The 13,451-nt window shown below is 42.4% G+C and overlaps 1 long non-coding RNA gene across 2 annotated transcripts; it reads left to right on the top strand.

Moving 5' to 3' along the window:
- Positions 1-390: 390 nt before the first annotated feature.
- Positions 391-1,801, top strand: LOC125201894 (uncharacterized). Of its 2 annotated transcripts, none has more exons than XR_007172995.2 (4): positions 391-476; positions 624-728; positions 1,135-1,199; positions 1,545-1,801. It is a non-coding gene; the product is annotated as an uncharacterized LOC125201894 (long non-coding RNA). The 2 variants fall into 2 exon arrangements; XR_016136018.1 differs by having other exon boundaries at positions 624-922.
- Positions 1,802-13,451: the final 11,650 nt, after the last annotated feature.

The raw sequence follows: 13,451 nt of genomic DNA, 5'->3' as shown, positions 1-13,451 counted from the left end.
AGAAAATTTTGTCAACTTAGAACCAAAGTATATATTTTTTTTGGGGAAGTTCTATGCATTTAGAAACACCTCATTCATTAAAAAAATCATGACCTTAATTGAGGATCTTTGTTGGAATGTAGAATTTAGATTTAAGGTAGAATTGTTGGGATCGTTTGGACTACAAAATTGTTCAAATCATGCTTCATTTGGTTTGATCAAAGTTATTACATGATAATTGGGCCTGATTTATTCCCTCATCTGAAGCAAGCCCATTTAATTTATTTCTTCTAAACCTTAGGCCCAATTTTCTTGTAACCATTACTCTGACTTATCTCTAAGCTACCAATCGTATGTAACCACTTGCAGTGACTTTAGCTTAGATGGGTGTACTGAGTGTACACATGTGGAAGCCTGAGTATTTAGTAAAGAGAATAGAAGCTAAACATTAGAAAAGAAGGAGAAAAGGGAAAGGGGAAGAATAGGAAGATTAAGAGGTATGTATAAAAATTTCTTCACGAAGGACTCCTCGTCTTTACCAAACAAATGATTTAAATCCCATAAATTTTGTGCCACAATTCTTTCCTCTTTCTGTATAGATCATGTAAGTGTTCCATGGTTCTGATTTGAGGCCTGAAATTCAGGGAAAGAAAGAGGGAAGGTTGCTGCTGCTGCTGTTTCGGTTCGCCGTTGTGCGACGCAGCAACCTGTTCGACCCTTTCCTGATGGTTCAATCATGGAATTTTGGTGTATTTTTACACCACGTTGAACCTATTCTGATAGGCTTTGATAATCTTGTCTTGGGTCTTCATTTTGATATCGTTTAATTTGCCGTTTTGGTGTCGAAAGTTGCAAAAAAGGAAGGGGACAATTATGTCATGTCTAAAATAAATTTTAGAAATTGACTCCCTTTTAGGAGTTCACTGTGTTCTCTACTAAAGAAGTAAATTCCTTTCATTTTGTTTTGATTTTTTTTAAGAGCACTCTAAACTTTCAAATCAAGTCAGTAGCTTGACTTAGTTTGTCAATCTCTCTTCCGCAGTTTGAGACGAGCTGCATTTCAGTTACAAATGATCCCATTTACTAGGAAATTCCTAACTTATGTCATTTATGGACCTACATTAGAATTCTAAGTTAGAATTACAAACTTTGTAGGTCGAGACGAGCTGTCAGGATAGGAACTTTTCACACATATTGCATTGTACTCTGAGGTCGTCAAGGTGGGTTTTTCTATAACTCAAAACCATGTTATAAATTGCCATGTGAACATGTTAACTGTGTTTATAACATTGTTTAAAAAATGATTGGATATTTGAGACTTCAGGCAAGAGGAAATTCCGAATATCAAGCATAGACGGTTTACTTTGTGACTAAATGTCTAGATAAGTAACCGTAAAGTATTCATGCGATCACATTGAGTCTCTTATCCAATGAAGAAGGGTAAACTTTGTTATAAAGTGTGTTTATCATTGTTTATTTTTAAGCATGAACGTATGTTTGAACGAATGTAATACCCACTGAGTGTTTTCTGGCACTCAACCCAAATATTTTTCAAATGGTTTCAGGTGCTGGAGATCAAGTTGGATGAAGACTAGCTGTTGGTGTGGATTTAATGGTGACCACGATGTTATGTGGATTTTTGCTTAAATCATCCTTAAACTTGGGTTTGGATGCTACCAATTAAATATCTTAGCAACTATTTTGTAAAAGGAAGAAAACAACCAGTTTGAAACTTAGGGACATAGTTGGCTAGTGAGTTGTTAGATTGTATAAACAAATATTTTGGTATGTATAGAAAGGTTGACTGTAAATCTTTTGAATATGTCGTCTAGTTGGCAAGATATATTCGTTGTTGGCATTTTTATTAGGTTTATATAGAGGTAAGGACTTGAAAAAGCTATGTTGGAGTTGAATTCAAACTTGAAGTGGTGGTGTTGTCTATTTCGAAATTTTATTTTGAAATCAGCTGAACTTTTCAATTAATATTTGTCATATAAGAATGTAGGTAGGTTTTAGTGACATCTCTATTCTGTTGAATTGGGGCGTTACATTTCTCTTCCTTCTCAACAGCCTCATCATCAACATTCTCCTCTTCCTTCTCAGCCTTCTCATCACCAACCGCTTCACCTTCTTTACCTACTCTACCCTCACTACCCTTTTCACCATCTACAGTCTTCTCTACATCCTGCCCTTCCGTCTCCTCTACATCCCCTGTTTCCTCTCCCTGGTCATCCCTTGCCTCGGCATCCTCTCCAACGTCTATACCCTCTCTCTTCTCTCCCTCATCCCCTGACCCAGTGGCCTCTTCATCCAGTATTTGTTCTTGCTCAACTCGTTCACCCCCCCCTCCTCCTCTCTCTCGGATTCCTCATTATCCATCCTATCACCCTCCTCCTCGATATTCTCTTCTTCTGTTATAAAAGGTTCGGCAAGGGGTTCAGTCTCTGTTTGAGGGATAGTGTTTGGGGGGTTCGTCTCTTGGGTTAGGGTTTCGGGTAAAATTCGGGGGTTTTCTTGGTGTGTGGGCAAGGCTTGTGCTGTGGGTGTTTCAATTAAAGTTTGGGGTCTCGGTGGGATTGTGAGTGGGGTTAGAGCAGGAATTACCTCTTCTTGCTTCCGGCATGCCTCCGACATCTGGGCAAAAAAATTGCTCGCCTTCGGCCCCTTTCCGTACTTTCTCATGAATTCTTGTATGATCTCTTCGGGGTCCGGTTCTTCGTCGTCTGACGCCGCCTTAGTAGGAGTAATCTCGGAGGCGGGGTTGCTCTGACTGATGTCCGGCTGCGGTTGAACTTCAGCCGGTGTAGGTGCTGGACTTTCTTCGGGTAGGGGTGACGGTGGTTTCTCGGTAGTAGGGTTCGAACTCGTCGCCTCTGCCGACGTCTTTTTCGCCTTTTCCTTTGGTGGATTTTTTCCGCGGGCTGAGCGCGCCATCGGATTTCTCTGCATCTTCGTTTACGGCGGTGGTTTGCGGCGGTAGATTATCGATGGTGGTTTTCGGAACTGCAGAGAGAGAAAAAAGAAATTGTGAATTGGGAGTTGTGAGGAAATTATTATAGGAGAGGGAAGTTAATTAGTTTTTCAATAATGAACGAAACATATTTATGGCACCTTAGACTTGGTCATGCAACGAGAGAAGGATTCATGCGATGGTTGATCAAGATCTTATTAAAGGTCTTGAGAAGGAACCATTTTCAAAGTGTGAATCCTGCTTGGAAGGCAAGATGACTAAGAGAACTTTTAGGTCAAAGGGTAATAGGGCCAAGGATGTACTTGGGCTCGTTCATACTGATGTGTGTGGACCAATGTCAACCGAGGCAAGGGGCGGTTTTCGATATTTCGTCACCTTTATAGATGACTTCTCGAAAATTGGATACGTCTATTTGATGTGCTACAAGTATGAAACTTTTGACAAGTTCAAAGAGTTTAAGGCTAAAGTAGAGACGCGTCATGAAAAAAGTATCAAATGCCTGCGATCTGATCGCGGAGGCGAGTATCTAAGTGCCGAGTTTTTGGACTACTTATCAGTGGCGGGAATTCAATCCCAACTGATTGCTCCGGGCACACCCCAGCAGAATGGCGTATCTGAAAGAAGGAATAGGACCTTATTAAACATGGTCCGCTCGATGATGAGTTATGCACTGTTACCTACTTCGTTTTGGGGGCATGCTTTGCTATCAGCAAGCTATCTCTTAGACAACTTACCTTCTAAATCAGTTCCTACTACCACATATGAGTTGTGGACTGGGCGAAAGCCCAATCTGGAACATCTCAGAGTGTGGGGGTGTCCGGCCCATGTATTGGAAAATGATCCAACTAAGCTGGAATCTAGGACGGAGGTATGTGTGTTTATAGGTTACCCTAGAGGATCGAAAGCTTATGAATTCTATAGTCTCCGAGATCAGGAAGTAATTGTGAGCACTCATGCCACATTCTTAGAGGAAGACTTTGTAATGAATCATAAGACCAGCAGTGAGATAGCTCTTGAAGAGCTAACTCCAGTCACAACTTCCATTAACCAAGAACAATTACCTAGTGTAACAACAATTCCAGAAACTTCAACTAATACTCCAGATGTTGTAGTGCCGCGTCGCAGTGGGAGGGTCTCTCATGAGCCCAAAGGATACATTGGTTTGGGAGAGTGTATGGATCACTCATCGGAAAGCAATGTACTTGATCCCTGGAATCTTGCAGAGGCGCAGGCAAATGTCGATCATTGCGAATGGGTGAAAGCAATGGATTCGGAACTACAATCAATGGTAGACAAAGACGTCTATGATTTGTCTGTCCTACCCGAAGGCTGTACTGCCATTGGGAGCAAGTGGATATACAAACGTAAACGTGGACCCGATGGACGAGTTAAAGTCTTTAAGACAAGACTAGTGGCTAAGGGGTATTCCCAGTGGCCATGCTCAAATCGATCCGTATTTTTTTTCTATAGCAGCTTACATGGATTGGGAAGTATGGCACATGGACGTTAAGACTGCGTTTTTAAACGGCAGTCTTGAGGAGACCATCTACATGGAACAACCCGAAGGCTATGTAGTAATGGGCAAGGAACACATGGTTTGGAAGCTTAACAAGGCCATTTATGGCCTTAAGCAAGCATCTAGATCATGGAACCAGTGTTTTGATCAAATTGTTCAAAAGTTTGGATTCGAAAAATGCCCCAATGAAAGCTGTGTGTATAAGAAGGTTGCAAAGGGAAATGTTGTGTTCTTAGTTTTATATGTAGATGACATTCTTCTAATTGGAAACAATAAAAAGATGTTGTCCTCAGTACGAACATGGTTGTCCAGCCAGTTCGGGATGAAAGATATGGGTGATGCGGGACACATTCTCGGTATCAAGGTTCTTCAGAAGTGTGCAAAGAGAACGTTGTGCTTATCCCAAGAATCTTACATCGATACTGTACTTAGACGCTTTAGCATGCAAGATGCCAAGAAAGGTTTCATACCTTTTAGACATGGCATCCATTTATCTCAAGAGATGTGTCCAAAGACATCATCTGAGATAGCAGAGATGAGAAGGATACCATATGCCTCGGCTATTGGTAGTCTCATGTATGCTATGCTTTGTACTAAACCCAATATTTGCTTTGCTGTTGGCATGGTAGCAAGATATCAATCAAATCCCGGCCAAGGACATTGGACTGCCGTAAAGAACATACTCAAGTACCTTAATCGGACTAAGGACTATGTTCTAGTTTACAATGCAGCCGAGCTCTGTCCTTTAGGATATACAGATTCAGACTTTCAAGCTGATGTAGATTCGAGAAAATCAACTTCCGGATATGTGTTTACCTTAGGAGATGGAGCTGTAATTTGGAAGAGTGTAAAGCAGAAATGCATTGCAGACTCTACCATGGAAGCCGAATATGTGGCCGCTTCGGAGGCTGCAAAAGAGGCTGTATGGCTTAAGAACTTCCTTCTGGACTTAGGTGTGGTTACGAATATGCCCAAGAGCATCACCATTTATTGTGACAATTCTGGTGCTGTGACAAATTCGAGGAACCACGGGCTCATAAAGCAAGCAAGCACATAGAGAGGAAGTATCATATGATTCGAGATATAGTGCAGAGAGGAAACATAAAAGTGGTCAAGATTGAGTCAGAAAACAACCTGGTAGATCCTTTCACGAAGGCATTAGCGGTCAAGACGTTTGAGAGCCATGTTGAAGGAATGAGAGTTCGACTAATACAAGAACTCAATCCGCTTTCAGTATAAGTGGGAGAATTAGACGTTAGCACATTTTTTGCATACTCGAAAGTGTTTTGAGTATAAGTGGGATATTGTTAGAGTTTGTATACTAGAAATCACGTTTCGAGTGATTGAATACTGTAAAACTCTTATTTTATTTTCCAAGGAATAAAACAGATTATTTTTGTCATAATATTGTTATGTTTTACATTTAATGGATGTTAATTGCATGTATAAATGTATAAGTTAACTTAACAAGGTCTAAGTCTTTGTTTTAGTAGACCGGTTGTGGGCGGCGTCCACTTTAAGGTAACACGGTCAGTCCTAAACAAAGAAAAAGAAGAATTTCACAACCTAGATGGAATTAGACTATCCATCAAGAAAGGTTGCAATGTCAGTCCGCATATTTCTAAGCCTTACCGAAATAAGATGACATTGGTGTGGTATAGCACTGAGCGGATCTAACAGCAAGACTTGTCCTTAGGCTATCTACTGAAAGGCGATGTCTTGATAAATATTTGTATCTTAATCAATGTATGTTAGCATTGAGCATACGGTATTGATTATGCATTACTTTGACTTATCAAATGGTGCGGGTTTTTCGTAACCCAATAAATCTGATATATTGGGTAGTGGTGATTAATATCTAGCGGTGCTAGGATTGATATTATATTGAATCGTGCGCGAGGAGAGTCTCGTTTGATAATTTCCTCAAGGGGAGCGCGAAACAAAGTTTTATTATTCGGAACCTAGCTAGTTGGAGTTTGATTACTCTATGAATAATAAATAAGCGTTCATGCTAAGTCCAATCTTGGAATTAATAAGAAGTTAATTAATTAAGTCCATAGTAGACATTAATTAATTAATGGACATTTTTATCTTAAGTGCGGGAAATGAAAGTTAAAACGAAAACCCGGATTACTTATAATTTTGGATTTGGATGGGGAGAGTTCCATATTACTTTTGTAGTGGCTGCTCGTAATATTCCAATTAAGCTTATATTAAATTGTGGGTTCAATTTAATTAGTAAAAAGTAAATTGCATGAGCCCATATCCAAAACCTTCCATAGATCCCTGTCTGGGCGCAAAAGGAACTTAATATAAATAGGAGAATAAAGGAGACAGAATGAACACAATTTTATTCTTAAATTTTTTGAAAATTTCGCCCCCCTCTATCCTAGAGCAGCTCGAAATTTCTCCTATTCCAAAAAGGATTTCTTCTGTCTTCTTTATTTAAGTCCTAGTATTCTGGTGAGATCAGCCCACACTGATATCGGAGTACAGTTCGGGAACCAGAGAGAAGATCTGTGGTCTAGTATTCAAAGCGTCACATGGAGAATCTGCTAGCCATCTTAAATTCTTTGGAGAATTAATTAGGTATTATTTCTGCTCCGTAGAAAAGCATGTTTTAGGTTTCAATATTCTTAAAGCATGATTAATTCAAGTTATGAGCATGATACATGTGAGAATCACGCGAATAGATTTTGTCTAAATAATCTGCTAAATAGATCTGATTATTAGGTGATTTAGTTGTGCAATTAATAATTGTTAAATTATGTTAATCCGTCGCACCGCTTCCGCTGCCAGTTCCTTCACCTATTACAGAAGTGATTCCCCTGGTCTGAGATGATCGCACGGGGCACTCCATATCAGTTGAATATATTGGTCTTTAGAAACTTTGAAACTTCCTTCGCGTCGCTTGAACTTGTAGCCTTGGCCTCTATCCATTTGGACACGTAATCCACAGCAACCAATATATACGTATTTCCATATGAAGATGGGAATGGGCCCATGATGTCCATGCCCCAAACATCAAAGATCTCACAGACTATTATCGGAGTCTGTGGTATCTCATCTCTCAAAGAAATCCCTCCGGTCAGTTAGCACCTATTGCAATTCTGACAGAACTCATAAGCATCCCTATTCAGCGAAGGCCAGTAGAAACCGCTATCCAGAACTTTCCTTGCAGTTTTTCTTGGGCCGAAATGGCCACCACATGCTAGTGCATAGCAATGGTTGAGTACGTCTCTTTGCTCCCACTCTGGAATACACCTTCTTATCACCTGATCTAAACCCATCTTCCAGAGGTGTGGGTCATCCCAAAAATAGTACTTGGATTCAATTTTAATTTTCATCCTCTGGGCCCTAGTGATTTCTTGTGTGGCAGGTAGTTTTCCAGTAACTAAGTAATTCGCCAGGTCCGCGAAACAGTGCTCGTCATTCGGTTTGCCTTTCCGTTTCTCTGACTCCTCGGGCCCAGTTAACGCTAACACTGCTACCCATCTGATGGGTCTAGTGGGGCCTCCTAAGTAATACAAATGCTCCTCTGGAAAAGCATCGGGCATGGCTTCCTCATCTTCTCCTTGGACAATTCTTCTTAAGTGGTCATCCACCCTATTCTCGGTCCCTCTCTTATCTCTGACTTCCCAGTCGAACTCTTGCAATAGCAGCACCCATCGGATTAGCCTTGGCTTAGATTCCTTCTTGGCTAGGAGATATTTAATGGCTGCGTGGTCAGTGAACACTATTGTCCTCGACCCTTATAGATATGGTCAGAATTTTTCAACTGAGTACACCACAGCCAGCATCTCCTTCTCGGTGGTGTAATAGTTCTTCTGGGCCTGGTTGAGAGTCTTTGATGCATAAAATATGACATAATTTTTTCCTTTGATCCTCTGGCCCAAGACCGCTCTTATTGCAAAGTCACTTGCGTCGCACATTACCTCGAAGGGGTAATTCCAGTTGGGCGAGCGGATTATCGGAGCTGTGACCAGGCGATCTTTGAGTAGCTGGAAGGCTTTTTTACAATTATCATCAAACTCAAACTCCACATCATTCTGGAGAAGTCTTGTCAGGGGCTGGGCGATTTTTGCGAAGTCTTTAATGAACCTTCGGTAGAACCCTGCATGCCCCAAGAATCCTCGAATTTCCTTCTGATTCGTTGGGTGTGGAAGCTTAGAGGTTACCTCCACCTTTGCTTTATCCACCTCGATGCCCCTCTCAGATACTACATGTCCCAGTACTATCCCCTCCTTGACCATAAAGTGGCATTTCTCATAATTTAGCACCAGGTTCTTCTTCATGCATCTCTCCAAAACAACATCCAGGTGCCCCAGGAAAGTCTCGAAAGAATCTCCATGTACGGTGAAATCATCCATAAAAATTTTTATGCAATCCTCCAACAAATCTGTGAAAATGCTCATCATACATCGCTGAAATGTCTCAGGTGCGTTGCATAGACCAAACGGCATTCTTCGGTAGGCGTATGTTCCAAAGGGGCAAGTAAATGTGGTCTTCTCCTAATCCTCCGGATTGACATAGACTTGGAAGTATCCACTGTAGCCATCTAGCAAGCATAAGTATAGCTTTCCCGCCAACCTTTCCAGCATTTGGTCGATGAAGGGTAGCGGGAAATGATCCTTGCGTGTGGCCGCATTAAGTTTCCGGTAGTCTATGCACATTCTCCACCCCGTGACTAACCTTATGGGCACAAGCTCGTTGCGGTCATTCGTGACTGCTTGTATTCCTGATTTCTTCGGCTCCATGTGAACAGGACTCACCCACTCACTATCGGGAATGGATTATATGATTCCCAGGGCCAGCAGTTTCAATACTTCCTTTAAAACTTCTTCTCTCATGTTGGGATTGAGTTTTCTCTGGAGATCCCGATGTGCCTTGGCTCCTTCTTCCAAACGGATGTGGTGCATACACAGATCGGGACTGATTCCCACCAGGTCAGATAGGGTCCACCCTATTGTTCCTCCCCAACACTTCCAATAGCTTGACTTCCTGCTCCTGGGTCAGATGGCTATTGATTATGACCGGTAGAGATTCGTCTTCGCCTAGGTAGGCGTACTTCAGACCTGGAGGAAGGTTCTTCAACTCTCTCTTTGGAGGGGGTACTTCTGGGAGCAACGGGTTCTTCTCCATACCTTTCTTGACTAGCTCGTCCAACTCTGACAACTTTTCCATACTGGCCAGTTGGACTGATCCGTTGGACCCGGGGGGTCCTGCTTTACCACAAAAGTCCATTATTGCCTTTGTGATTTCTTCATCAGATAGCCCTTGCTTAATAACTGCTTCACACCATCCCACAACTTCTTTTCTCATAGATTCAGTCATCTCCGAGGCATCAACATGTTCCTGCAATAGTTCGGTCTCAAGAAATTCCTGGACCAGGGGGTTAATGACATCAAAGAAATGGAGGTTTTCCACGTCAAGTGGTTTCCTCATAGCTTCATCAATGCTAAAAGTGAATTTCTCCCCATTATAATCTAAACAGATGGTGCCATCAAAAACAACAATTATAGTCTTAGCGGTCCTCAAAAATGGTCTTCCTAAAAGAACGCCACTAGACTCAGCAGTTTCATTGTCACTCATTTTTATCACATGGAAATCAGCAGGGTACAAAAAATTATGAACTTTTACTATCACATTTTCTAACACTCCTTCAGGACTAATGCATGATCTATCAGCTAACTGGATCACCACTTTCGTATCAGTCATTCTTGCTCCTACCAGTTTTTTATATATGGAAAACGGTAACACATTAATAGACGCACCTAGATCACACATAGCATGCTCGACTCTAACACCTCCTATAGTGATAGGTAAGGTGAACATACCTGGGTCAGTCTGCTTTGACGGCATTATCCTCTTCTGAATCACTGCAGATACATTATCCCCGATCACGATCTTTCCATCGGACTTTGCCTTGCCTGCAATGAACTCCTTAATGAATTTGCTGAACGGGGGCAGCTTCAAAGCTTCCAGGAATGGGAGATTGATCTCCAGTTTTCCAAAGATCTCCATGAAATCCACAGGGTTATCCTTTTTCTTCTTGGCACCCCCTCGGTAGGGAAAAGGTTTCACTCTCTTTGTTGCGTTGGTAGGATCTTCCTTAGAGGGTTCTTCCGTCTCTCCTTTCTCCTTTTCAGTTTCTACCTCAGGCTCCGGGTCTAGGAAAAATGGGTCAGCCATTCGAGGTAATGGTTTTCCCAAATCACCGGCTTGGATATCATCCTCTGTTCTAACTTCTTCTTTTTGCTGGACCAGGTGGATAACATCCTCGCTCATCGTCACTGGCATTTCATCATTTACTTTCAACTTGGGTCCTTCATATGCTATCCCGGGTCTCAGGGTAACCTGGCTGACATTTGCCCTTCCTGGTGGCTTTACTGAGGCTGGAATTCTCCCTTCATTCCCTCGCATGTCGCTAGGGGATGTCGCGATATGTGATAATTGCTTTGACATCAGATTCGTCACGACCTTGTGTTCCTGCTAAGCATCCTGGAGCTTGTGTACTACGTCATTATTTGCCAGTAAGTTGTTCTGCATGTGCTGTTGAGAACTCACTAGGTCATGGACCATATCATCCAGATTCCTCTGGGGCCTGGAGTTCGGTTGACTACCACTTGGCCCTTGACCATGATTTGGTCCACTCCCTTGGTGCGGGCGAAAGTTTCCTTGACCTCCTTGGTTGTTGTTGTACTGATTCCTTGGTCCCTGATAGTTGTTGTTCCTCTGGTGCGGGGGTACATATGAGTTTCCCTGGTTATTTTGATTCCTATTGTTCCAGTTAGGCTGATTTCCTTGACCTCCTTGACTCCAATTACCTTGTCCTCCTTGATTCCAGTTGCCCTGTCCTTCTTGATTCCTTCCGGACCAGTTGGATTGGCTCCCTTGGTTTCCTTCTGAGTTAGTAATCTGGAGTTGAGGGTTTTGATTCCCATTGGACCACCTGAAGCATGGATTGTCCCTCCATCGAGCTTCTTTAATTTTCCACTGGTTCCAATTACTGTCCTGATTATTTTGGCTCCAATTTCCCACGGCATTTATATGGGCTGGACAATCCATCCCTCCTTGAGATCCGTAACAATTGTAACCATCCTCTGGACCCAGTGCCTGTTTATCTTTTTCTGTTGGACCCGGTGAGTCGTTCTTCCCCAGGGCGGTTAGAATAGTCTTCACCAGCTGCTTCATTCTAACATCCATCCTTGCATCCACTCGGGCATCCATTCGTTCTTCACTTGGCACTGTTACTGCATCTACACTTCCTCTCCTTAGGATGGTACGAGGTGAATCGTATGCCTTTTTTGCATCAATTAATCTTCCCAGGATCTCTCGGGCTTCGCTCACCTCCCTCTTGGTGAAATTTCCTCCACTAGCGGCATTCATCAGGTCTTTAGACTCAGGTTTTGCCCCTTCATAGAATAGATAGTAGGTTTCGGCTTCCATCATCCTGTGGTTTGGGCAAGCATCGAGCAACCCCTTAAATCTGGACCAGTATTGACTCAACGATTCATCATAGTCTTGCTTGCATTCCTGAATCTCCTTCTTAAGAGCATTCGTTTTGTTAGAAGGGAAAAAGTAATCCAGGAATTCCAACTTGAAATCCTTCCATGTGTGAATCGAGTCGGGTGGCAACCTTAACAACCACGTGTTAGCCTCTCCCTTCAGCGCAAATGGGATCGCGCGTAGTCGGTGATCCTCCTCTGTTGTATCATTGGGCCTCTTCTGAATACTGCAAAGCTTACTGAATTCGTTGAGGAATTCGTATGGACATTCATTCCTACGACCCGAGAAATTGGGTAGAATGCCCAGCACATTAGTTTTGATGTCGATCGCCCTCTGGCGCTGGGTAGAGACGATAGCCTGGGCTGGCTCGCCATCTAAATGGGCAGTGAGCAAGCCGATCTCCAGGTCATCATCGCCTGCGTTGGCCATATCTTCAACGCTTTCCTCCTCTGTTTCTGAGGTTGACTTTGGTTCCTTCTTAACTGACGAAGTTGACTCCTCGTCGCTCTCCGAACTCAGATGAACTAGATCCCCTGTTGTAAGTCCCGATCTGGTGGTGAATATCATTTCCTTGACCCGCCAACTAGTCTGAGCGCTTCTCCAACCAGGTGAGTTGTTCCAGTGTCCGAACCTGGAGCTCCTGTTCATAAACTGAAAAAAGAAACAAAAGAAAACATAATACATAAACTATTTACACCAAAACATTCGCAAACACACAAATAACACCATGCATCCCCGGCAATGGCATCATTTTGAAGAGCTATGGAGATACGTAGTGTTGTTTATTGTTGTGATATTCACTCGATCTAACAGGTCCAGAGGATTCGACTAGGTCTCAGAGGCTAGAAGATCATGAAACTATCAGAAAGGGGTCGTTGGGTGCACTCTATTTCTTCAAAAACCTCAACCCACTATACTACAACTAGCACAGGGAAGTAAAGGATCGATCCGACGAGAACGAAGGTGTTACGAAACTGCATTTGAGGATGTTTTGGGAAAAAGGCGTTGGCTGCTGCCACGCAATTTTGTGGGTCGAGAACTTAAAACTACTGGGTCTGAGCGATAGGAAAAAACTTTACTCTACCTACTGGGTCTAAGAAATGAGAACGTACGGAACATGCATGACTTTAGAGAAACGAGATATTTTAAAATTCTAAGACAACTGGAGTTAACTTAACTAGACGGACTTTCCTAATTTGGACAGACAAGTATAAAGCGAAAAGTGGGGACAAGTTTCCTTAAACTACCAGGGTCTGGAAAAGCATGCAGAAAAGTAAAAAGACAATGCCAATAGTACTGACAGGGTCTGGAGAACATGCAGAAAAAGCAAAGTACATGTGCAGAAAGTACTGACAAAAGCAGATCTGGTTCTAACTACCAACAACTTTATCTTCATCGGGAATCAAACGAGAATAGCAGATAAAACAAAGTATTAAACACCATGAAAACAGAGCAAACTTCAGATCTAAACTTGAA

The sequence above is a fragment of the Salvia hispanica genome, chromosome 2 (genome assembly GCF_029641045.1).
Source record: "Salvia hispanica isolate PSC_SH4W2 chromosome 2, Shi_PSC_v1, whole genome shotgun sequence".
NCBI lineage: Eukaryota > Viridiplantae > Streptophyta > Magnoliopsida > Lamiales > Lamiaceae > Salvia > Salvia hispanica.
Note: the sequence above shows the minus strand (reverse complement) of the source record. Positions and strands in the feature narration are given on the sequence as shown.